This window comes from Rhinolophus ferrumequinum, chromosome 8 (assembly GCF_004115265.2).
Source record: "Rhinolophus ferrumequinum isolate MPI-CBG mRhiFer1 chromosome 8, mRhiFer1_v1.p, whole genome shotgun sequence".
In the NCBI taxonomy this organism is placed as follows: Eukaryota; Metazoa; Chordata; class Mammalia; order Chiroptera; family Rhinolophidae; genus Rhinolophus; species Rhinolophus ferrumequinum.
Genome location: NC_046291.1, coordinates 26,647,193 through 26,672,925, shown reverse-complemented (window position 1 = coordinate 26,672,925; position 25,733 = coordinate 26,647,193). Strand labels below are relative to the sequence as shown.

Sequence of the window (25,733 nt, the reverse complement as noted above, 5' to 3'; positions counted from 1 at the left end):
GGCATAGCCTAAGTGACCATCTGCTCTTACAAATAGTACGTTTACAAAAAGTAATTAAATCTCCAATCTAGCAGAGAACCAGTTTTTAACACAGATTGGGCAGGATACTCAAAATATAATATTTTAAAAGCTTCTATACCACTGTATTTTATTTACTGCCCGTTTTCTTTTTTTATATGTTGTTGTCTCATAGTTTCCTTCCATCCTTGATTTCCTTCCTCTCCTGGTTTTTCCCTGGCCTAGTATTTTGTTTTCATTTTGAAAAGATGGGAGTAGTCTCCAAAATTTGTTTTAAATATAAAATTTCTGGCTTTCAATGTTGACGTGTATGGAAATTGCGGTTAAGGCAGATGGAAAGTAGTATGTTCTTATGTGAGGGAAGAAAAAAAAGAAAACTGGAAATAGTTTAATGTCTTCCTGGCAAACCTGAGTTCAGACTGAGGAAATGGATTTTCTTTCTTTTTTTTTTTTTTTGTGCAAATCAACAGCACAGAAATAACATTGAAAATTCTATCAATTTCAGTCATTCATTTATTCCCTGTATATCGATTGATTATCTAAGTATATCAGGCCCTAAGAATATGGAGATTGGAGATACAGTCCAGGTCATTCTCAGGACCCTACCGTTTAGGACAGGAGGCAATAGATCACCTTTTATGACAACAACACGTACTTCGATTAATCATTAGTAACAGGAAGTCCTCTGAATTGCCAACGCCTATTTATTTTTACTAATAAGCACTGAAATACTCATTCATGGCTGAATCTAAACAAGTCTATTTTAGGATTAAATATTGCGGGAGGATTTTTCTGACAAAGGCAATATATTTATGCTGTTTGTGGCTCTGGAGCTATCATCACAATGTATGAATTGATAAAATCCTGCCAGCCCCGAGAATATAACTGTAGCTGAATGGAAGCATCTTAGACAGAAAACAAATTTGACAAACAGTCCACTCACACACATACGCAAGGGTAGGAGTGATTAGCTGCACTTGTAAACAGATCTTTGTAGCTACCGGGCAACTAAAGTAGCCATGATAGAGAATGAATAGAGCTCAGACAAATGCGTGAGACATCCCTGGCCCTGGTTTTTAAATGGGGGTGTTGGAGTGGGGGGTCTCAAATTCAAGTTTCCATCTCAGTATCTAAAAGGAAGATGCAAAGCACCCTGAACAATGTGTTCCAATCCATGGAGGGTGGGGGCTCATATTTACCCAAAAGGCTGCTGCGTGCAGAGGCGGGCCGTACTGCCGGTTTCTGGGAAGGCATGCACACTCTGCGCTGCACGCCCATGACCTTTACCCTCGTATTCTGGTCTTGCAGACCCTGGGGGTTTTACTGTCCACTTAATCGAATCACACCAGCTCCACTTTGCTGGGCGCGTTGGGAGAGCCCATCTTCGTCAGAGAGGCAGGGAACTTTAAAATATGTATGCAGTTACATTTTTAACTAAAAACAGGAACACTGCTAGCTATAGGGAGTCAGTGGCCAGTCTTACAGGGGCCATAATATGCTACTGATTTGGTTCCTATGTTGTTTGTGGAGAGCTTCACAGGAGTTTTTACGATACACTCACTAATGTTGATTTATATGCCAACTTTGGAGCCATTGACACAGAGAGAAGATGCTTCCCAGTGGGCATGGAGTTGGTGAGTAGCCCGGTCAAAGGGCACCCTGCTATGCTTTCATGGAACTCTGTCATCTTTAAAGTAGGCCCAGGCAGTCTGCTGCCAGGCTAAATGACACTTCACAAAATAAAGCCAGAGCCCTAGCCAGCCCAGCCCAGGAAAAAGACAATTCCTAGCACTTAGTAGTTATGAGGTTGCCTGAGGCTAAGGGCTAAGCGATGTTAAGTGTTATTGTTAAGCAATGTTAAATCTTCTGCCTCTGAAGAAAAATGGCTTTATTTCTTTTCTCCTGAGGGTGCTGTTTTGGAAAGCAGAGCATAGTTGTAATACAACCTCGTTAGCAAACATCAGGCTGTTACCAGGGCCAGTGTTTTACCATGCTGTCCAGGCCCGGATTGTCTTTGGTAGTAAACACAATGCAATCAGCATTCCCTTACCCTTGCCTGACACAAATTATTACTCACTCTGGGTGAGTAGGGAAAGGCTGTGTCGTAGGTTGCTATAATGTGCGAACATTGATGTATGTATTCTTGCAAAGAGCTTCTTTTTCACTTCAGCCCTTTTCAGTTCTCCCCAGCCCCACTCTGATTTCACAGGCTTCCTCAAGGTGGTCAGTCTCTTCGGCAGTGACCTCTCTGCTCTCCCATCTCGAGCCTCCATCATTGCCACCTGGGCCATCCCCAGCCCCACGGGATCCCATTATCCATTCTCTACAGATGGCTTTTCCAGACTTGCGATCAAGTGTTGAGTCCTAAGGAGTGAGCAAAAAGGCTCCCCATCTCTTCTGTGGTCCTGCATATGTGGGCGGCAAAAGATTGCTGGAGAAACTCATAAAACGGCATTTGTTGGTTTCACTACAAAATTCACATTATCCAGCCCCAGCTGGGCCCCTGCTGCTGTCCAGAACCTTTTCCTCATGCTGTCGACTCCCCTGACTATCCCACAGTGGCTGTTCCAACCTTTTTCTACTTGCATTAAGTTCTGTGAAGATGATTAGGCCCCCCAAGTCCCATCTCTAGAGGTGACCTCACTTCCTTTTCTTTATGACCTTGAGACATTCAACATTAGCTCCTCACCTTCTGCTCCTTACAGTTCAGACTCTCTATGTCTTCATTAACGCACACTTCCTGAGGGGAGATGGTGAGGGCAGGACTTGTAGTCAGGCCATAATTATAGTCCCATCCATCACTTCTCTCCTGTGTGACCTTGAACCGGTGACCTAATTGCTCCAGGCTCAGTGTTTTCACCTGCAAATCGGGGCTGATATTAGGGTTTCTGTATAGTGCTGGTATGAGTATTAAATACAGTAACACAGCAAAACCCTTAGTTAAGAGCCTGCCTGATATATTTTAAGGATTTTTTTAAAATATTGTTAGCTCTTTTTAATTTTATCCCCGGGGAAGACATGTTCGTTTAGTGAGTCAAACCCGTACAACAGAGCTCATTCTCACTGGTTTCTCAGGGACCCCGCACCATCAGCTACCCCTCTCTCTACTCCCATCTTAAGCCCCTTGGCAATTGCTTTCCTCCCCCTGCCCACTACTGTAAATGCAGAGGCTCAGCCGCACAGTTTGCTGAGAACCCCAGAGTGTGGAGCAGGGGAGAGCTAACAGCTGCATGGAGGTATGCTGGGGGTGTAACAGAGGCCGAAGGCTTAGCCCCCTCTGGGAAAGGACCAGTAGTCCAGAAAGTCAAGGGCAAGAGGACATAGCAAGCTGAGATGACCTGAATGATAAGCTGTGCTATGGACATGCTAGGAGACACAGTTCTTATAGATGGGAGTTCATATAAAGGATACAGGATGCTGACTTGGCTCTAGGCAAGAGCCCTGACCCCCATCCAACAAGACTTAGGTTCAGGCCTAGCATCTCCCCGATGGAGGAGACCATATCCAGTGTGAGTTAGCCAGGGACGCTGATACTCAGGAAGCATGATACTCTTGCTCCCAGGACAGAGGTGGTTTGGGAGCAGCACTCTACCTACTGGTGGGAGGAAATCCTGAGCTACTGTGAAGACGCTCCTATTGGCTCAGGACTCGGCAGTGCTGAGCAAGTAGCTCTAAGGGCTCATAGCCACGCAGGGTTCAGGTGGCAGGACTTACCCCATGAACTTGACTCTAGTCCATCTGAGGAAACAGAGACCTTCCCTCTACCTTCCTTCTTTCCTTCAATTCCCACGTTTCCCACTTTAGGAAGAAGTGGCCTAGGACTTCTGGCTCTGTTTCCATACCACCCACTGACACTAGCCTCTTGCTCCAGGCTTCTGGCCACTGATGCTTCCAGCTGGTTCTGCCTCGCACCCTTTTCTCTATGTAGATTCTCTCTGAGCAGCCGCCTCCATTCTACAGACTCAGTTCTCCTCACTCTGATGATGATTCCAAAATGAACCTGGCTGCCCCTCCTATTGTGACCCCAGTTATAACTGCCTGCCTCTCACACAGCCATCCTTCTACCTCCAAGGGATCTCAGAGTCCCCAATCAATACCCAGGCCCTCTGTCATCTTTCCTCAGTTATTCTTCCTTTTCACTTCAATAACATTTGTTTGGTACCTTTCCAGTGCCTCTGAAAACACCGTGAATTTGATCATGATTCTTTCTGTCCCTTTCCACTTCCACTGGATCATAAATCCTTTGAAATAAGGATATTTTTTTCTACCCATCATTTTTTACACCCATCACCAGGACCTAACAGAGGACCACGGATATAGTAGGTTTTTAATACATTGGTATACAGATGAGAACAGATTTGTTTTTATATAAGTTAGGGGAAAGAATTTCTCCCAAGCTTTGTTGACTATTTCAGGGTACTGTTTTCCAATATAAGCACTGGTTTTTCATGAGAATGTCTCTTTTCCCTAGAATCAGTAAAAGTCCAGACTTGGAAATAGTTGTCTCCTACTGAGCACTTACCATGTGCCAGGCACTAAATGTTTTTCATTTATGACTTAACATTTACAGCAGCTCTATGACTCAACACCCACCCTATTACTATTCCCATTTCACAGGCAAGGATACAGGCATAGGGAGAGTAAGTAAAATTGCCCAAGTTCAATAGCTAGAAGTAGCAGAGCTGGGATTTGAACCTAAGCTGTCTGGCTGCAGGTTTGTACATTTAATTTTGGGGACTAAGGTTATTCAGTTCAGAGTCAGATCCAAACTCTGCAATTGTCACACTCCCTTGTATTATTTACTCCCCGTTTTATCTTTCTCACTAAACTGTAAGTGCTTTTGAGGACAGCAACTGTGTCTTATTCATCTTTGTATATGACACAGAACATTACTAATATACAGGTTAGGTAATGCCTTTCAACCGTCTCTATAATGCTGTCATAAAATCAATTCTGTTCCCGTTCCCTCGAGTCCTTCCTATGAAATATGAACAGTTTAATGCGTAATTGCTAGATGAACATTAACCAATATACTTTGCCTACCAAAAAGAGAATCCTGTTTTGTTAGAACACTCCTGAGAGTTGAAAAAGCAGTATCTGCAAATTGGTACTTTGGTTCTTTAAGATTAAGAGTAATATCTACCCAGAAGCACAAAAAATGATGATAAATTTGCTGGTGGAAAGCTTCATGAGCACTCCAGGAGAGAGAGGCTCTCTTTCCCGACACTGATGTGAGACAAAGGCCGGCTCAGGCTGCGTGTTGTAGCTTCCAGTCCTGCTGTCGCTCTAACCCATATTACATAAGTTTCTTGAACGGGGGAAAAAAACATCTCTCTGAACCTCTCAAGCAGCTTTAATTTGGCTGTGTAATGAGAAGCAACATACTAGAACTGAGTTTGGGTAGAAAGAGCAACTTTAGAAGGAGCGAACAGCTTATGCTGGCTGCGTGGGAACCCAAAATAAACTTGCTTTCCAAGTGTGTTCCCAGTGTTTTGGTATTGGGTAGGATTGTGTTCAGATCAGAAGAACACACCATAAGAATATACTTCTGCTCTAACATTTCAGTTGGTCCATTTTGTCCGTTCCAGCCTTCTTTTCTACATATGCTTTTGCCCATCCCCACAAAGACTTCAATCCCAAGTGCATGGCTAACTTTGAAGCTTGCAACATGCTGGGGGCACCTACTGCATTATATTATCCCCCAGAGCATTTTGGGTATCTTCTGCATTCTTCATTGTTGTTTATCTCGCTGCTCAGAAACAGTCACCCTCTCTGATTTCTCTTGTTCTCCTCTCCATTTGGCTTCTGCTCTGCTCACAGCTACTGAATTTTCCATTGCCAGCCTTGTATTGTTTTATGGCACTTGCTAAGCAGGTGGTAGTGACATTTGAGTTCTGGAAAAATTTCCACCAACGCTACACTACTCGTCTTTGCTGAAACTTATCTGGATAGGGATGAAATGAGTTCAATGAAAACCTGAGCAATTAGCACATTAGGTGTATAGTGTGTGAACATGTGTCTGGTGTGGGTGGGTGTTTGACCATCTGGGTGTGTATGAGTTGACAAAGTCTCCACACTGCATAATTGAGTACTTTTCTCTCCCACAAGGCCCGTGTCTCAAATAAGATGCTTCAGGAGATTACATGTACTGCTCCCTGCCGTCATGACAGCCAGTAGAATGTTCAACGGGGTTTGAGGTCATTTCAGCTCGATAAGTAGTACTTGTCCACAAGTCTTTAGACAGGGCCTGGGCCTGTCACACTTCATCTAGATGCAGCGAATCATGGCCAGTCTCTCCAACACCATCCTGGCAGCACAACTTTATCTGAACTGCCCTTTTTTGCCATGTAAAGCCACCTTTCAGTGCTCGTGGCTGTGGTTGCTGCTCAGACATTGCAAGAATACTAAGATGAGCTTGTCTAGATTGTATCTTCTGCATATCCGCATTTGACAGTTTAATGCCTTTTGAAAATCAATGAAGCTCTTTCCCCCTCCCAGATTCAACTTTTCATCCTTTCTCCTCAGGCTCCCTACATTGGAAATCCAGTCTCTACGTCCCCTGCCCCGTAGAGTCAGCTGCCTGTTTGACTGGCCTCTCTGACACCACCTCACTCTTAATGCAGAGGACAAAATGATGAATTAGCAGCGATTTAATTCTTTGTGAGATTAAGATGTCTCTACTGTCAACTCAAACTTCCTGAAAAATGCAAAAAGCCCTAGCATGTAACACCACCTTAAGATGCCAAACAGCTGAGATCAGGGGGTTAATGCTACTGCCATGTCATTTTTATGTCACTTAGTTCCTCTGATAAAAGTCCATTTTAATAAACCTTTTTATCATTTCCTCATAGCCAATATATCCTTGATGCCAGTTAGAATATTTGATATTAATTATTCAATCGAAGGCCTCCATTATGAGTTTAGTTAGAATATTAGTGATTTAAACATGTTAAGACCCATTACAGTACTGAGGTCCCCAAAGACACTCTAACTGAATCATGATGGGCCACATATATTAAATTCTATCAATTTTTACTCTTTTCCTTAGAAAATTCTGAACTATCATACATTTGTTTGTTAAATACTCTTTTTAGAAGAAGAGTATGCATCTGTATTTCAACAGCGCCAAGTCTGATATTACCTTGAACTTGAAACATGTTGAACTTGGTAAGCTGACTTCCGTGTTTTCCCTGAATATATTTAAAGAGCTTTAGCATTTATTTCCCACTTCTCCAGCCAAAAGAAAAGGTTACTTTGTGCCTAGGCAACTGCTCAATTTTGAGTGTTGTTCTATCTCTAATTTCTCATATTTGGTTTTTCTTTATGTTTTCCTATTTCATTGTCATTCCACCACCTACCTCCAAAAGCTCATGCACCAGGATTATTGTGGTGAGGTTCTTGACCATGCTGAACTGTTTTGCATGACGCAACCCTTACTATGCATCCGCTTCCCTCTGTCCACTACATCTCTCCAGCTATTTGCTACTGTCCTTGGCCCAAGTTCCTGGTTTGCTGTACACAGGTTTTGTCCTGGTCTCATCCTACTGCAGTCACAGAAACTTTGAATCAACCAAGTGTATTAATTCATTATAATGTCTGGTTTGTATGTGTCTCTAAGGCCTGTGCTCTATGATTATTCAAAATGACATTACATCACTAAAACATGCAGGCATCTTGAACGAAAAGTGTCTCCCCAAATGCATGGGCACATGATATTATTCAACAAAAATAATTAAGAGGAAAATCGCTAGGTTTAGTTTCCGTTTTTATATACCAAAATCTGCATGTAGATTTTTTCAAAGATGTGACGTTTACTCCTAAACTAGCCAAGTATATTTGAAAAGAAAATCACACTAAGAACAATTAAGCCAAAGGAAGTAAGAGAAGTATTGTAAATGTATTGAGTACCTACCAGGGGCTAAGTATTTTACATGCATCACCTCATTGTATCCTCACCACCCAACCAGGTAGTAGTCATTATGATGCTCATTGAGTAAAAGAAAAAAAATCCATCCTCGAAGTGGCAAAATCAGAGTCAGAATTCAAACGTAGTTCTCTCTGGTTTCCAAGATATTTTTATTTCACTTTGCCATACCACAAACACTGACAGGTTAGGGAGAAGTTGTTAGAAGACATCAACGTTTTTCTTGAGTACTATGAGTTCCTGGGAAGGAAGATATCTTAGACCATATTAAAAACACATCCGTGTTCATTGTTTTTCAGGGCTCTAAAGAATATGGAAAATGTTGAAACCTGCCGGTGGTGAAAAAGGAATAAAATACAATGAGACAAATAGTAGGGAATTTATGAGGGGAAAAAAAATACTTTTGAAGCATGCCATTTTATTCCTATATTGCTGTGTTGTTCCCCCTAAGTAAAAACAAGATGGCCACATTTTCCTTACAACAATTATTCTGTTCCTAGTGGAGGAATAAATTAAGATGTAAATGGCTCTGCCTAGGGCTGCACAGACACAACAGCTACTTACCTCAAGTGCATGGACCAGATTCCCAGCCCCCAGATTGCCCTCTGCACTGCCCTTCCACAGAAACACCTGTGAAGGGTGGGGGCGGGGAGGGTTTGGCAGGAGGAACCAACACTTGTTGAATATTTATTGTGCTCTAAGAACTCTGGTGGGTACTTTAAATATATCACCTTATTTATTTCTAGTAACAATTCTGAAATAAATATTATCCCTATTTTATGGATGAAGAAACTGAGGCTCAGATGCAAAGGGTATGGCCAATATTGCACACAGAATAAGTGGCAGGTTTTGAATTCAGTCGTCTGCTCTTTCTACCTCTGAATCCTCTAGAATCTCCATGAATCAAGCAAGACTTCTGCAAAGCTGGCTATAAATAGGTAGGAGAGAAGCATTCAATGACCATCCTATACCAATGCAGCCCTCGTGGTATTGCCCCTCTCACCCCCACCCCACCCAAATCACTGCAATATATAACGGCAGGAAATTAAAATGGAAAAACCTCTCAGAAGCATTCAAATTTACTAAGAACAGCAACCGTGAGCCACAGAGCTCCCCTTAGCATGTATAAACACCCGCTTCCTTCCAGCTGAAATATCTTTTAAACAGTGCTCTTTTTCAAAGACTGCCTTTTTGTTATGCTAGTGTTTTAAAAATATATACCAGTTGGTTCCACTTCAGCAATTTTCATAGCCAGGAAAGTATTGTTGCTTCTTTCAGGGTATAGTCCTGGCAAATCCTCAGGGGACATGGCTGAGATGTAAATGCCAGATAACTGTGGAGGGATGGCTTCTATTGACTGTCGCTTCAAGTCCAGAGAATAGATCTTTGGCAGTCAATTACCATGGAGGTGCCACAGAGCCCATCTGTGCCCTGGATTTCATGTGACATGGGCCCCATGACCTCAGTCATTGTGCCAGGAAGCACCTTGGTCCAGCTCCATTATTTCTAGCAAAGGCAAACATTTGTGGTACAAATGTGGGAAGGGTTGGTACAAAAAAGAACAGCATCCAGAGTATGTTCTTGCTTATATTCCAAGTGTTCAATTAAGCCTAGATAAAAGTGGTTGGGGCTTGTCCCAATAAAGGTTTTGTCCCACTTGACAATCAGCAACACTGACCCTTATGGTTGAACATGGAATGAAATGTTCAAATAGGCAGGACCCTGGCAATTCTCATTGGCCACTCTCCACCAACAATACGCTCTGGGGCGTCATTAGTAGCCTTTAAACTTGGCCATTGCTTGAAAGTGAAGACAGGGTGGTGACTGTTCAAATAAGGTTTCTGCCCACTAATTACTTGCATGTAGCTGAAGCAAATGCAGACCCATTTCCAGAAATGATAGTGTCTGACGGCCTGGTTTTTGCAGGGTACTGGAAAGAGCTGTAATTGTAGCAGCAACGGCTTAAGATGGAAAATAAGCACGTTGAGCTATTTTGAGAAGCAGTTTGCCACAGTGGAGTTTTTCTCCTGGAAACAGCCCTATAAAACCAGGATTGGAATTTGTGCTTGGTCACTTTCTATGCTGGTGCCTTTAACAATTTATGCCAAGTGGTCTAGACTGTGCAGTACCCTTATACAGCTTTCTCCAACATCAAAATCGGGTCCATACATAAGACAGAGCTTCTAGCCAATGTTTTAGATGAGTAATTTCCAGATGCACTGCATGTAATGTCGCCAAGAGGGTGTGATGACTGCCTTCTGTGGGTGGGTTATGGACAAGTCACTTATGTTACTACTTTGTCAACAGCTTGAATTCTTCAGTTTGTCCTTCTTCTGGTCACTCCATCCATATCTGATTTTTTAAAAACACAGATCAGTCCTGAATGGTTCAGAGTAAACCGGGCAACTTCATTAGCCTCAACAGATGAGCTAGAGAAGTCATCTACCCTCACTTCTTCCTTCACCCAACAACTATTTACTGACCACCTCCCAAGTTCAAAGCACGCTGTAGGCCTTGAGGATACACCAATAAGCCCACAAGACACAGTCCCTGTACTATTGGCTGGTGGAGGACATAGTAGTTGGACGATCACAAAGTAAACATAAAATTGCAACTCTGCCCATTATGAAACAGAAGAAAGAAAACAGAATGGAAAATTGGAACAGTTCAAGGGAAGGAGGGAGACTGGCGCTATGATCTAAAGGAGGCTAGAGAGAAGAAATAAAGCATATTCCAAGTAGAGAGACCATCATATGCAGAGACCCTATGGTGGAGAGAACATGGTGAACAGAGAGACTGAAATCAAAAGGCTGTGTGGCTGGAACAGAGTCCCTAAGGGTAGAGTAGGAGAGGTCAGACCAATGGGTGGTTAAGTTAAGGATGTTTGTATTTATTCAAACACTAATTGGAAACCATTTATGGGTTTAAGCAGGAGAATAATGTGGTTAGATTTATGTTTCAATTTTTTTTTTCCTAGCAGCAGAGTGGAGAATAGATTGTAGGGAGGCTAGAGTGGATGCACTCCAGTTCAGAAACTGTTACTGTAGATCAGTCGAGAGACGTCGGTAGTGTATACAAGGGTGGTAGTAATGCTAGTAGAGATTGAGAAAGATGATGGAAAACACTGGCAGGACTGGATGATGGATTGCATGCAGAAGCATGAGGGTAAGTGAAACCAGGTGTCAACAATGAATACACACATGATGGCATGGGTGGTGGTTCCATCCCCCAAGAGAGGAAATGCTGGGAGAGGACTAGGTTTGGAGGGAAGATCGTGAGTCTGGATTGGGACATGCTAGATTTGAGGTGCCTTGCATTCTTCCAGAAGGAGACCCTGAAATGTGCAGTAGAGATGTCTTAACATGGATAGAAACTGCAGTGGCTGGTCTAGGATGGTAGACAAACATGTATTCATGGACACTGAACAGAAGACCCCAGGGCACATCAGGGTGATGATGTAATAAACCACAGAGTCTCATACTCAGAAAGTACAAAAAGAGGCAGACGATCAGTGCCAATTGCACAGGCCTGGCTGCCAGTCTGTGGTTGTAGCATGTCTTCACTGCTGATATGGATAGCAAAGTCTTATCTATCACAGTCTGTGTAATTTCATCCTGGAAGTTATATTTTTCTTATAGAGGCAGAATTGGTGCCTTAATGCCATCTGGCATTCTGTGACTAAACATAGCTCTGATCCCATAAGCGTAAGCATGAGGGTAAGAAGAAACAGTGGAAATTGTTTGGGTAACTGTGCTGTGCTGATAAAGCAGAATAGAATATCCTTGTTCTTCAGAAACATGCACCGAAATATTTAGGGGCAAAGAGGCACAAGTCTGCAATTTATTCTCAAATGATTCAGGAAATAATAATACAGATGTATGTTGCATATGGAGACAAAGAAAGGTAGGGGAAGGGAAGAGAATGGAAAAAAGACAATGAATGATAAAATAAATGGGACAAAATGTAAATATTTGTTGAATCTGGATAAAGGATTATAGGGAGTTCCTTGTACCATTGTGGCAAGAGCAATAGCAATAGCAAGGAACAGTGGAAGTTCTCATCATTTTCTAGCACAAACGCAAAAGGAAAAAATGTCCTCATTCTGGAGTCTTAAGGCTGTGTTTGCCCCAACAGTGGACCCTGAGACAAAGATTTTAGAGCACCTGGTTTTATTTGGGACGCAATCAAAGGAAGCATAGGGAGTGTTGAAGGGCAGGGAAGAAGGCTGGCACGGGGTGCCTTGGTGAGCAGGTTACTGCTGCAGGAGTGGGGATCAGCCAGCCCTGCTAGGGCCCTCTGGCAGTAGCAGGGAATGCACTCACATCTTGCCCCAGCTCAGGGGCAAGGACTGTATCTCGATTCCTATTCACTGTTGGCTAAGAGTTGCTCCTGCAGGAGCCAACTCCCCGGTCCTTGTGCCTGAGAGGAAGCCTCAAGCCAAGCAGCACAAATACTTGAGTAAGCCCTGCAGTGGACAGGAAGCTGAGGAGCTGTGGGTGGGCATGTAGCACGGATACAACTAGTGAGTGTCAAGTCCCAGGGTCAAAGTGGATCAGTCCTGGTTGCCTGTTAGGGGAGAAAAATAAATAATGATTAAGTAGCCCCAGACAGTCATGAGGCCTTCGTTTTATTTTTGAACTAAGTGTTATGTGAATTGGTGACGTCTTATGTGGAACAGAAAGAACAACTACTATAGCATTGACGTAGGAGCCCAAGAACGTAACCCCAGAAAAATGTATTTCTGGTTTCTCTTTGTTTCCCTCAAATATACAGTTCATCAAAATGATGGAAAGTTTTTGACAAGTTCATTTTCTGTCGAGCCCATGCTCACGACATCACTGAAATATAGCAGCACCTCTGGCAATCCCCTGGGATTATGGAGAGCCTCAGGAAAATGAAAACTGAGTACTAGGGTACCTAACTCATGCGTGCAATGAATGATGGTAGTTTGAGTGTCTGCAGGGACTCGACTTATGATCATGCCTGTAACTGCATACCAGGTCAAGTTTTGCATGGATTTCAACATGCCACCTTTGCTCAAATTAAGAAGAGCAGGAACTTGGGCAAATGCACAGACTGGTCTATAACCCAGGTCATGTTGCACCTGTCTCCACAATCTCACCTTAGCATTAGACTTTATGCTAAGATACCAGTGTCATATCTAAGAAACCTGTAAAACTGGATCAATCACATCCAGTTCAATTAAGGTGCTTATGCTCATAATCCTGAGAACAGAAAGTACATGTTATAAGCTACGCAGGCAATAGGACTTATTCCTAACATGAAATTATTAAGTCAAAGAGTGTGAATATTTTTAAAGTTCTGGATATATATTACCAGACTGGCCTCTAAAAAGGCTGTACTAATTTATACCCTCACCAGCAGAGAATATAAAATAAGTTTTAAAACTTGTGTCAATTTAATAGATTAAAAAATAATAACTGTGGTCATAAACTATTTAATTTGTAATTAGTTTACTCTTAGTAAGGTTGAATTTTTCTCATGTTTATTGGAATCTTTTTTCAGTCTGTTGTAGTTTATCCTGTTGTAGATTATCTGTTTCCTTTTTTTTTTTTTAAGTTCTTGATTTTTTTTTTTTAATTTTATTGGGGAATATTGGGGAACAATGTGTTTCTCCAGGGCCCAGCAGCTCCAAGTTGTTGTCCTTCAATGTAGTTACGGAGGGCGCAGCTCAACTCCAAGTCCAGTCACCGTTTTCAATCTTTAGTTGCGGGGGGCACAGCCCACCATCCCATGCGGGAATTGAACTGGCAACCTTGTTGTTGAGAGCTCGCGCTCTAACCAACTGAGCTATTTGGCCGCTCCTCCGGCAGCTCAGCAGTACCTCGTTGTCTTCAATCTAGTTGTGGAGGGCGCAGCTCACTGACTCCTGGGAATTGAATGGGCAATCCTGTTGTTCAGAGCTCACGCTCTAACCAGCTGAGCCATCTGGCTGCCCTTTTGCATACTATTTTTGTTTATCTTTTTCTTCTTGATTTACTACAGCACTTAATAGAGTATTAAGGACATTACTAACACTTTGTCATATGTTGATATTATTTTAATTTAACTTTAAGTTATATTTATGGTAAATAGGAATTAATCATTTTTGTAAGTTTAATCTTTCATCTTTTTATTTATGACTATTCTTTTGCTTTTATATGCAAAAAGTTGTTCTCCCATCATGAGACCAGATAGTTGCCCATATTTTCTTCTAGTTATTTATTATCTTACTTATTTTTCATTTATTCTACTGCAGGAAATCTTTGAACACACGTGTCATCGTAAGCAGTAGTATACTTTCATAACATAGTTTCAAGCAGTAGCCACTGTGATATGGTTGTAATCATAAAATATACATGGTAGTTTAGACACGTGTGTTAAATGGCTTGGTACAAACATTGTGGAAGATATCTGTGCAGCTTATTGACACACATCAATGAGAGTCAATATATGTCTTGCTCTCATGGCAATTAGACCCTGTGGCAGGATGTGTGAGTGTCCCGGACCATTCGATTCTGGATCCTCGGAACGTGATACAACACCAGGTCTTCAGTGTCCTGGAAGTAGTCAGAATCACCGGAAGGGGCTTCCTTCTTAGGTGGTACCTCCTCTTACACAATATGCACTCCTGTCCTTGACCTTCTGCCAGGTGTTATGACCGTTGACAGCGAGAGCCCTGTGCACCTGTTGACCTGACATATATGCCTCCTAGAACCTGCATCCCTGCGTCCCTCACACCTGCTTGACGTGAGTTCTAAGTGTGCTCCTCAAAACCAGGATATCATTGGAAGTTGCTCTTCTAGTTTCTATGACAAAGAGATGCAGTTTTCCTGGAGGGAGACTTACCTTGAGATAGATGTGTACATTTGGCTACCGTGCTTCCCCAAAAATAAGACCTAGCTGGACCATCAGCTCTAATGCATCTTTTAGAGCAAAAATTAATATATTTTAATATATAAAATATAAGACCAGGTGTTATGTAATATTATATTATACCCGGTCTCATATTAAAATAAGACTGGTTCTTATATTAATTTTTGCTCCAAAAGATGCATTAGAGCTGATGGTCTTGCTAGGTCTTATTTTCGGGGAAACACGGTAACCCCAGAGGAACCATGAGAGAGAGAGAGAGGGGTTCCTAATCTGAGGTCTTTATCTGGCATACCTAAATTGTCCACTGGATGGTTTTAGCAAATCCTCAAAATCTCCGAAATTACATAGCCAGTTTTCTGTGAATAATATTTTGTACCTATTTCTGAGGAAAGGAGTGAGTGAGAGAGTTTTGTGACTCAGTAAGGTTTACTGAATTAAAGGGATTTGCTGTAAACTGTTTTAAAGGCATCGTTCTTAACAATCCTCACATCGTGGTTTCTACGTGGCTAGCAATTCTTTTTTCAATAAAACGATAACGCCTTCCCAGAGAAGATTTCATTTGTAAAATTTATGAGAACAAAATACCCCAAAACTCACTGTGTTGAAGAGTATCTTCAATGTCAGAGTAAATGTAATAGTTTTAGCAAGACATTTTATTGGGGCCTACCTTTCAGGCCCACACAGCATAGTGTGCCTATGTACTTCTATTCCACACCCTGCCTTTTTGTCTCCTTTTAGAGAGAACCAAACCTTCCTGGCATATAAATCCCAGAAAGCAGGCTGGATGGCGTCAGACTCTTGACTCTGTTCCCTCATTCCCCTCCCCTCATCAAGCCCACCAGCACCGTGAAATACGGGGCCTGCTTACGAGTCAGAGGCCACATTTGTGTGTTCACTAGTGCTACCTTGAGGGAGGATTTATACGTTCTTCTATCTTCCCAGCATTTGGGAAATAACATTCTGTTCTCATCCCGGAAAGTCGAGCGGGAGAGGAAGCACTCAGGAGGAGTAGGCAGCAATCTTCTTTGGAACAAAAAGTCCTCTGTCTATCCCACTTTAAATTATAGCAGCACAAAACCACAGGAATCACAAAGAAAGTAAAATGTTAACATTAAACCATAGTCACCCCTGCCATATATAATTTACATATATAATCCATTTAATGTATGAGGATATGATGATATAGTTGTTCGTGTGCCGCTGGCAACAGTTTATAGTTAGAGAGCATAGCGACATTAGCTGCTGGTAGATGGCAAATGTGTTTTACTCATTCTTGTTCTTAAAAGCCAAATGTCCTCAAATAAAATACTGATCAACGGCTAAAATTTAAAGGCCGCTATATCTTTGTCTCATAATATGGATTTGTGGCTTCATCTAGCCTTTTCTTGACCTTTTTGCCTAATGGCAGGATATTAATAAGAGAAAGATGGTTACATAAAACATCCTCTGCATGTGAATGTTTTTTTTATGTACGAGTAATTTCAGGTGGCTAAAGATGGAACGAGCTAACCTGAGACTAACAAGCCGCTCACGGTCTCAGCCAAATTAGGCCAAATGCTGAAAGGCATTCCTTAAGAAGTCAGGAGGGCCAGAGGTCAAGCCATCAGGCCACGCAGTGCAGCTGTCAGACCGCCTTTTGTAGTCTCTAAGGGAGCAACCAAAGAAAATTCAGCAAAGAAAATATCTCAAAGAATCAACAGGGAGAGTAAAGCAAAAATAACCAGATATCCCAGATGACTCTATTGATACTATGAAGAAAGCTAGCATAGGACTAACAGGGTTTGGATTTTATCAACTTTACTAATAAAAGTCACTTGGCTCTTCATTGAGAAGCGCAGTTGGTACAATATGGAAAGGTTTTAAAGACCATTAATTTCTTGAAATGAAACAGCTGGCCTTATTGGCGATTAAATAATGAGCCAGATTCTCCCCGGTGCCTAAGTCACTCTCTAGTAGCAAATTAGTCATTTAAGGAAGCACATTAACTCTTTAAGGAGATTAGAGTTCGATTTAGTGTACTTTATGTGTAGGGGGAAAGTTGTAGGGAATCTGGCTGAAGCTGAACAAGAAAAAGATGGAGATAAGGTAGAATCCAGTGGAAGAAAGGAAACCTATGTTTTGTGTTAACGTGACAGCTGAGATGAGCACAGGAAATTTGAGGAGTTGTTGAGGCACATTTAATCTAGTGTCCTATAGTTGGATGAGATCGTGATGGAAGAGCGAGTTGACACTTCATTGATTGATTATTCATTCATTCACTCATTCGGTAAACTTTATTTGGATAGGACTGTATAGCTGGCACTGAACTAGGCACTGAGAAAATATTCTTCAGTGAGACACAATCTTTGCCTCCTGGGCTTTGCAGTCTAGTCTCTGGTGGCTTGGGTAAGGCGTGGAAGAGAGACAAATAGAGATTGCAATACAGTATGTTAAGTGCTAAAATTTTATGTGTACTCATTGAATTTGAGATGAGGAAGTGACAAGACCTGTAGTCATGAAACACCTGGAACAGCACGCTAAGAAGTTTGACTCTGCTCAGAAGCCCTCAGGACATTGAAGGCTTTTAAACAAGGCAATGGCTTGATCAGATTTGCATTTAGAAAAAAACCCTTGGAGAATAAATTGGAGGGGCAAGACTGGAATCAGGAAAGACAATGTGCAGCTATTGATATAATCCCTGTGAAAAATGCTGACGGTCTGAGATGAGGCTGTAACAGAGGGGGATGCCAGGAAGAGAAGAAAGGCATGTACTGTTAAGAAGGTGAATCGACTTCATGGCTGATTAGATCTGGGGTCATTGAAGCAAAGGGTGGTGACACAGAAAGCTCGAGTCCAGGTCTTGGGCAACTGGGTGCATGGAGGTGCCCTTCTCCTCGGTAAATGATGAAGGATGGGATGCAAGGTTCGGTGGAAAGGAAATGTTGTGACAATTCTGGACCTGAGAAGGATGAGGAGAGGGCACATAGAGAAGTAGTAGCCATCCACGTAAATCACCTAATGGCAGTTGGAAAGTATATGCCGAAAGAAAACTGAGGTTTATAAAGCCGCATAATTCCACTAGTATAAATCGAATCCCTGAACTGTATTTTGTTTTGCTTGGTTTTTCTGCCAGAGGAAGGGATTTCAAAGATACAGATGTCTCAGAAGATTCAGAGGCTATATTATTGTTCACTGTTAAGAGTATTCAGGCGATGGGAAAGTAACAAATAGGAAATAATGATCTGTAGAAAAGCCACCTTTTTTTTAAAAACCCAGCAGATCAATAGTTAATAAAATATCAATATGAATATCAGGAAATTTATACTCTGTAAGAAGTAGAAAATTGCACAGGTTGCAGACTAGGCAAATTAACAGTTCTTTCTCTGTCAGCATTTAAAATCTACACGATGGTTTCTTTCTATAGTATGGGGTGAAATGTGCCAACGAATTGGCTTAGATGATGTAAGTATCTGAAAATATGGAAGAAATTATATATTGGGGGGAAAGGAGAAATTCTTATATATTAAAAGGTGTTGACAACTTCACCACAGAATAGCAAACATGTCCTTAAAGATAAAACACTTATTATCTCAGAATTTCAGAAACCACAGTTACAGTGTTATACACTATATGTACAAAAGTCATTTTTCAAAAGAAAATTGACATCAAAGTTTACTAAACCAATAACCCTTGTGGCAACTTCATGATGAGAACCACATTCTTTACGAATGTGAAAAGCATAAAATTAAAAGGGTGGAGAGTTCATGGATTTCCTAGAGAATTTAGCAAAGGCAGACAACAAACAGGACTGAACGTGTCATTCAATGTTTTCTGCAAGTCAAGATATCCTTCTGGTGCCAATTGTATCATGGTTCCAGGGAGAGAGGTTCCCAGGTAGATGGCCGTGAACTATCCCAATCCAAGTCCCACGTGAGCTTTGTTTTTCATTCTATTCACCTGCTCCACCTATAGTGGACAATTGTTCCTCTCCAATAATTCCAAAAAGATCTATTCCAACAGCGTTTGTTTGTGTCACCTGTTCTTCTCAGAGATATCCTCTAGTCATTCCTGGTAGTGAAGACCTCCATTTTCTAGCATATGAGGTCTGTCAATTAAGTTCACAAACTCGTCCTAGAAAAAGTGCTATATACCCCATTGCTGAATATCACCATGCTCACCTTTGAAGTACTCCCCTTGGGAAGCTATGTACCGACGCCAGCACTTAGTCCACCCTTCAAAGCAATTTTGGAACTCTTTTTCTGGAGTGGCCATCAGAGATGTCTTCATATTCCCCTTGGTGTCCTGAACGTCATCAAAATATTTTCCTTTCAGTGTTTCCCCTTGTCTTTGGATAAAGAAAGAAGTCACTGGGGGCCAGATCAGGTGAGTAGGGAGGGTGTTCCAATACAGTTAGTTGTGTACTGGCTAAAAACTCCCTCATAGACAGTGCTGTGTGAGCTGGTGCATTGTCATGATGCAAGAGCCATGAATTGTTAGCAAAAAGTTCAGTCATTTTTGTCTAACTTTTTCACGCAGCCAATTAGTAAACTTGGGTAACTGTTTGTCCAGTGGGTACAAATTCATAATGAACAATCCCTCTGACATCAAAAAAGGGTAGCAACACCGTTGCAACAAGTTTGCAAACTTAATTGTCAGACCTTTTTTGCTGCAGTTGCTAAGTATCAGTAGATTAAAACGGTAATTTCTTACTCATATAACAAGGCTTTTCCCCCCTTCCACTAGAAAAGGTTGGGAAAATAACAAAAGTGACAACAACAAAAATATTTGAAAAAAACAGGGTTTTCAGTTGAAAGAAGCCGAAAGAAGCACTGAGACCTGTTGGAGCTATAAGGGGAGAGAAACCACTGCGGAGTGAAATACAGAGATGGTCTACCAAAGTCAGCATTTACAGGCTTAAAAATAGAGTCTGTGGCTTCATCTGTCTTACAGAGGTTCATCGTGTCTTTTGTCAGTGGCCCATCTCACAAGCAACCTCATGGGAAAGGGGGAAAAGCCCTCGGTTACCTCTCTTTTGTTGTTGTTGTTTTGTTGTTTTGTTTTTGTTTTTATTAGTTTCAGGTGTACAAAACAATGTAGTAGTTAGTCATTTGCACCCCTCACAAAGTGATAACTCTTTAACTATTTGCTGGCTCTAGCAAGTACGAGGCATGTGCTACGTCAGGATATATTTTGGAGTATCCTGTTTGCTGTTTCAAAAACCAAACAAAACAAATGTCAAAGGCAAGAAAAGCGAATGCTGGAGGAAAATCGTTTCCTCGATTTTTAGGCTTGAGATGTAGCAGGGAAATGGGAAAAGATTATGTAAGTAGGTACTAAATCAGAGGATTTGACACACAGTGAGTGATAGGTAAATTTTTTAAGGAGAAAGCAAATGTGTGTGGATATTATATTTAAATCCCATCTGGGCCAAATTGAAAAAAGTATATATGAGGGAGAACAAAGAATGAAAGTAGGTAACATATATTTGAATGTTTCACAAGAAGAGCTTGAAGATAATGTTTACAAAGTAGTTTTGTCCCCCTGAGATCAGAAACACAGTGGAAATAAATATTTCCTTTAATAGGATTTTTAATATGTTAACAGTGTCTCCAACAGTGCTTCAAGTTTCCCTACTCTGGGGAGATGGTTTAATGCAGTTGGTTTTTAAAGGTACCCGGGGAACTTCCTGGGTATTTGGCCTAGCTTGTGGATTGCTTCAGAACCACCCATTGCTTTCCACAGAAAGATGGTTCTTTATTTTGTGGGCTCTTCTTTAACATTTATTCCTGAACATTGATTAGAATAATGCTGATAGAAAGCAGCTCAGGCTGCAGGCAGATAGCCAACCCATGAGCTTTGGTGGTGCACGTGCCGGGCCACCTCACTGGATTGTTTCATGCATCCATGACTATCCATCCACTCCTTAGCAATTTCTAGCCAGTTTCTCACCAGGGATATTCACAGAAGCCTGCACCATTGGAGAATGTTTCCTCTAGATTCTATTTCTCTCCTTTTCCTCTCCTTACCTTGATAGGTGTTCCCAGTGCATTAGATGAAATGAACTTCTGTATGTCTATTGACTGTAGATAAATGCCAAATAATATGTCAGATAGAGTTTCTTTAATAGCATGTCATTCAAAGCAGGCGTTTCAAATCCCTTGTCTATACCCTAGGCATTCAAAGAACAAGAGCCTCGCCCCCTACCCCCTCCCCGAAAAGACAAGACCAGTCTCTTGCATTGGTTTGTGACATTTAAAAAGTTAGGACAGGCACGTCTATAACCCTTACAATTACTTTGGCACCTGTGTAGAAAACTACAGTTAAATTATTGGCAAAATAGATAAGCAGATAAAGGTATGTCTCCTATAAAACATAAAGCATATGCTCTTAAAAGATAGACTGAATAATATGTGCCAGAATCGTATGAATGAATGTTAAAAGTGGAATCATAAGAAAAAATAGTATTGACATGGTGGTGTCAAATGGAGTGACCTAGAGTCCACCTTTCAAGCTGACCATGTTAATGTCCAGATTTTACTGTTATATAACAATTAAAAGTGATTTGATGTTGTAGTGAGTCCAAATCTATGTCATTCTTACATAGATTCTTGCATTGACATAGCCTGTCAAATTACCTTTTTTTGGAGGGGGGGGCATTTTTAGCTCATCTCCCTCACTAGAAAGTATAAGCTTTTTGAAGGTAAGGACTGTATCTTAAACTTTTCTGTATCCTCTGCGTTACCAAGCTAGATCATAGGTGCTTGGTAAATACTTGTGTTTTTAAATTGATTATAATGAGCTATGTTAAAATGATGTCTATCTGCTGTAAGAGCACAAGGAATATAATGAACAACTAACTAAACTAGTAAAACTGTAAATCTTTTCACACACACAAAAAAAATCGATTTTTGTAGTTGTAAGCAAATACTTTTCCCTTCCTAACATTCTAGTTGTTTATTTTTTCAGTCCCTGAATTCTCTTTTCAAAATGGAAATGAAGTTGTTATTCTTATACCTAGTTGTTCAGAACCTACATTTTGGGGAGCGGGGGAAAGGGTAGAAATGTGGTGGGGTCCTGGGGAGATGGATAAAAATGTTGAAGTCAAGGAATTAGAAAAATCTGAGTGACTCATCTAAGGAAGAAAACAGCCACTGTGGCTAGTCAGTTTTTCCTGGCCTCTCTTATCCTCCTCTTCTGAGATGAAGTCTCCCTTGTGACCCCGAGGTACTTGCCATTATCAGTTGGAGAATTCTAATAAACAAGCAGAAGGGACAGAGTCTCCAAAGGGGTGTCTTTGTGCCAATAGAGAAGGCAGCTGTGGTTAAGAACCAGCACACACCAGAGGCTGCCAAGCTGTTGAGGACTTTGTGTGACAGTTTGGACTTCGGATGACAGTTTGAATTTCACTCCCCAGCAGAGGTGGTATCTAGCCAGCATTACTTCAAACCAATTTTGCAAATAATTTTGTGGCTGAAAATTGGTTTACTGCGCCTGTCCCACTTTGGAGTCCAAACTTGCCTAGTGTAGGTTGGTGCCTCTTCTAAGATGGGACAGCTGAAGAATGATTCTTTCTCCTTTAATTGAACTGACAGCATATTCTTTCACCAATTAATTTTAAATTACCTATGTTTACATCCTTTAATGAAAGATGATAAAAACAGCACAGATAATTTTCTGCACCATTCTTTCAATTTTTTTTTTTTTTTTTGAGACTAATAAGAGCTGATTGGCTCTTGACATTTGTTGCCTCACATAGCGGTGTTACTCAAAGCATGGACTGTTTATCGTTGTATTCCTAATTATTCTTCATCTTAATTTTGTCTCATATTGAAATAGGTGAGGAATAAGGTTCAAATCATAGATTCCATTGAGATTCCTTCTGTGAACATAAAGATGATGCTTTCACAAAGAGATTTGTCCCCTAGATTATACCTCACACTAAAATAAGGGCCTTCTTACTGGAAGAAATATTTCTTACAAATGAATACTTGCAAGAAATGTTCATCTGTGAACTTTTACCAATTAGAAATGGCTCCACACTTAAGACTCTTTAGTAATGTCTGTTAAGCAGCATTTTAGCTCATTTTTATAACACAGCCAGGTTTGGTGATTTATATTAAACATTAAACGTAATAAATTCAGATCTTTTTTCAAGTATGAGGCGCAGCATCTCTGAATCACCCATTTTATCAGAGTGCCCCCTGGAAAGTTCAGTCTCTCACTATCATTCATGGCCATAATAAAACAGGCTTCTCCTGTCTTTTTCTTGACATCTGTAATAATGGGAATGACATGTGTGTGGTGACACTGTAACAAGAGGGTGTGTTGATATTTGTTCATGGCAGGGACTTAAGGTCCATGACCAGAGGGTGAGCTGAGAACATGCATCAATGATTTCTGTCGCAGATTTGGTACCCAAAGCTATGCGAATGCCTGGTTTTTAATTATATAAAAAATCAAGGGATAAATTTCAGTGTCTCAAAAAAAGGGACTTTAAATGTCTCACTCTACCGAAGTCTGTAAAAGAATTAATCACAAAGAATGGAACTTTGAAACACAAATGGATCTACTAATGATAGTCATATAAGAGAGATTTTTTAAACCTTCCTATTTTTCAACCATTCCACAGATAGCTGTTTCATTCTTCATTTGTTGAATCATAGGAAGGCATAAGACAGTAAAATTTCTTGGAAAAAAAGCTAGTCTCTTTGATGCAACAATAACTATACTAACCTTCTTTAGAATTATCGTGACTTTAGAATTATCATTAATTTAGAGTTTAACTCTAAATTATTTTAGTTCATACTGAAAGTTACTTGTAAGTTCTGATTGCAATCTGAGTAGAAACTACCTCGATACATTTGGAAATATGTATCTTAAATTAAGAAAATGCTTACATTTTAAGCATTTGAATAAGGTCGACAATTAACTAATACTGTCAATTCAAGATACCAGAACAGTCTAAAATATTTAATTTGATTTTCTTAGAATAAAAAGATGGTGGAAGAAGTCATAGCTCCAGTTTCCAGGCACATAAAAGCTATCTTCTCTGAGGCAGCTCTTGTGGCTTGGGTTTAAAGCTTGTCCACAGAGCCTGGCTCTGTCCCAGATGTGGATCCTGGTTCTGCTGTCTTCATTGCTGGTTGCCACTTGGAAATAACTAGAGGAGAAGACACGGGTGAACTAGCCCAAATGCATCCCTCATGCAGTCAATCCTCAGTCTCAAACGGGCTGTGTTTCTACAGCCTGTGTGGATACCGAGTGTCCTGGAACTTAGAGTGCATTCTCATAAAAATGTGGACGCTGCTCCGTCCACTGAGCAGGTTGCCAGGATAGCAGCCACACAAACCTACTTATCCCATTACATAATTGAAGTGCGGTCCACATGAAAATCGGTTTTAAAATATTGTTGCTGTGGGACATTGACACACCTGCCCCAGAGTGGACATGCTCTACAGATGATAACACACACCCACTGGGCGTCTGGACCAGCACATGGAGTCTGAACACGAAAATGAGAAGTAATGAAAGGAAACAGAATGAAGAAACATTACTTTGAAGAATACCATTAAAATGCTGGTAATTAAAGCAGAAGATATAAAATTGAATAAGAAGTCATGTTTTATCTATTTTAATAATTGTGCTTGAGAAAAAGCAGGTTCAATCAGAGAAGGATGAGGAAGTAGCTAGAAGCTATTGTTGAGGTTCTGAAGGAGGCAGCTGGCCACTTTCCAGGTTGATGGCTTTGCTTCCTTTGGGATGTTTTGGGTTTTTTTCCCTAAACAATTCTATAGGCTAGTCTAGATTATCGCCTTTTTCTCAAATATTTTTTTGGCAATGGAACAAAGAGCAAATGAAACTAAGAGAAACAAGGAGCATTTTTCTTGAGGGAGGAGTGGTGGGAAGGAGGAGAAGGTAGGGATCTATTAAAGAAAATGGTATTGCGTCTGATGGAATTAACCGGGGTGTTTATTAGTAACACTCAGAGGAGGACTGAGCATGCTCGGTTCTCTTGCTGACTGATGCAGGGGAGGGGGAAAAAAGAAGGAATGAGCAAGAAACATCCTAGCCAGCAGTTTTTTGTGACAACTGATGCTAAAGACACAGAACCCAGGATGGCTGGGTTGTTGAGCTGGCTATTCTCAGGGTCTTCAGGAAAGGAATAAAGAATAGGTCACTGGTTGAGGGGTGGGGAGGGAAGGGGACTGTGGGTGTAGATGTGTAAATATGTAACCTAATTGTAGAAAAATATACTTAATTGTTACATAAGTGTGTGAGATTGGCTGTTCTTGCTTTAGAGAGTATTTACACTGGAAAGAGCACTTTACATGCTCTCCATGGATTCTTTCTGTGAAACGAAAATTAGACCATTACAAGTGGCTTTGAGCCTTCTTTTCACCATTTTTCGGGTACTGCCTGTGTCGTGGTTTGAAGTCTCCTAGGAATGATGAGAGAATCAGAGATGTTCACATGTGATCTCTGCATTCAGACAAGTTCTCTGAGCGCACAGCAATGATGACTGAAGGAATTAGGAGGCATGGAAACCATATGCAAAGAACTTAGTCATCTGCCTCTTCCAGAGCACTATGTGTAGAGTGAGTGTATGTATATATGTACATATGTATATACATATGTATGTGTGTATATGATAGATGCATACTGGAGTGACTTGAAAATAAATTATTATGATGATAAATATTATGATGATGGTAGTGGTGAAGAGAAGGACGACAGCAACCCTATTCGTTGACTGCTTATTATGTGCTAGGCATCGTTCTAAGTGTTTTACATGTATTAACCATTTAATCCTCACCACATGTGTATCAAGTAGGTAACTTCTTGAGTATCTGACCAAATTGTAATTCAATGATTCCCATATACAACCAAGATGAATCATGCTTTCTGTTAAAATGATCTTAAAGCCATATTCCAATCT

At 40.9% G+C, this 25,733-nt stretch overlaps 1 protein-coding gene across 1 annotated transcript in view; it reads left to right on the top strand.

Moving 5' to 3' along the window:
- The window catches only part of PARD3B (par-3 family cell polarity regulator beta), a 939,210-nt gene that overhangs the window by 886,855 nt on the left and 26,622 nt on the right, over positions 1-25,733 (top strand). The window lies entirely within an intron of this gene.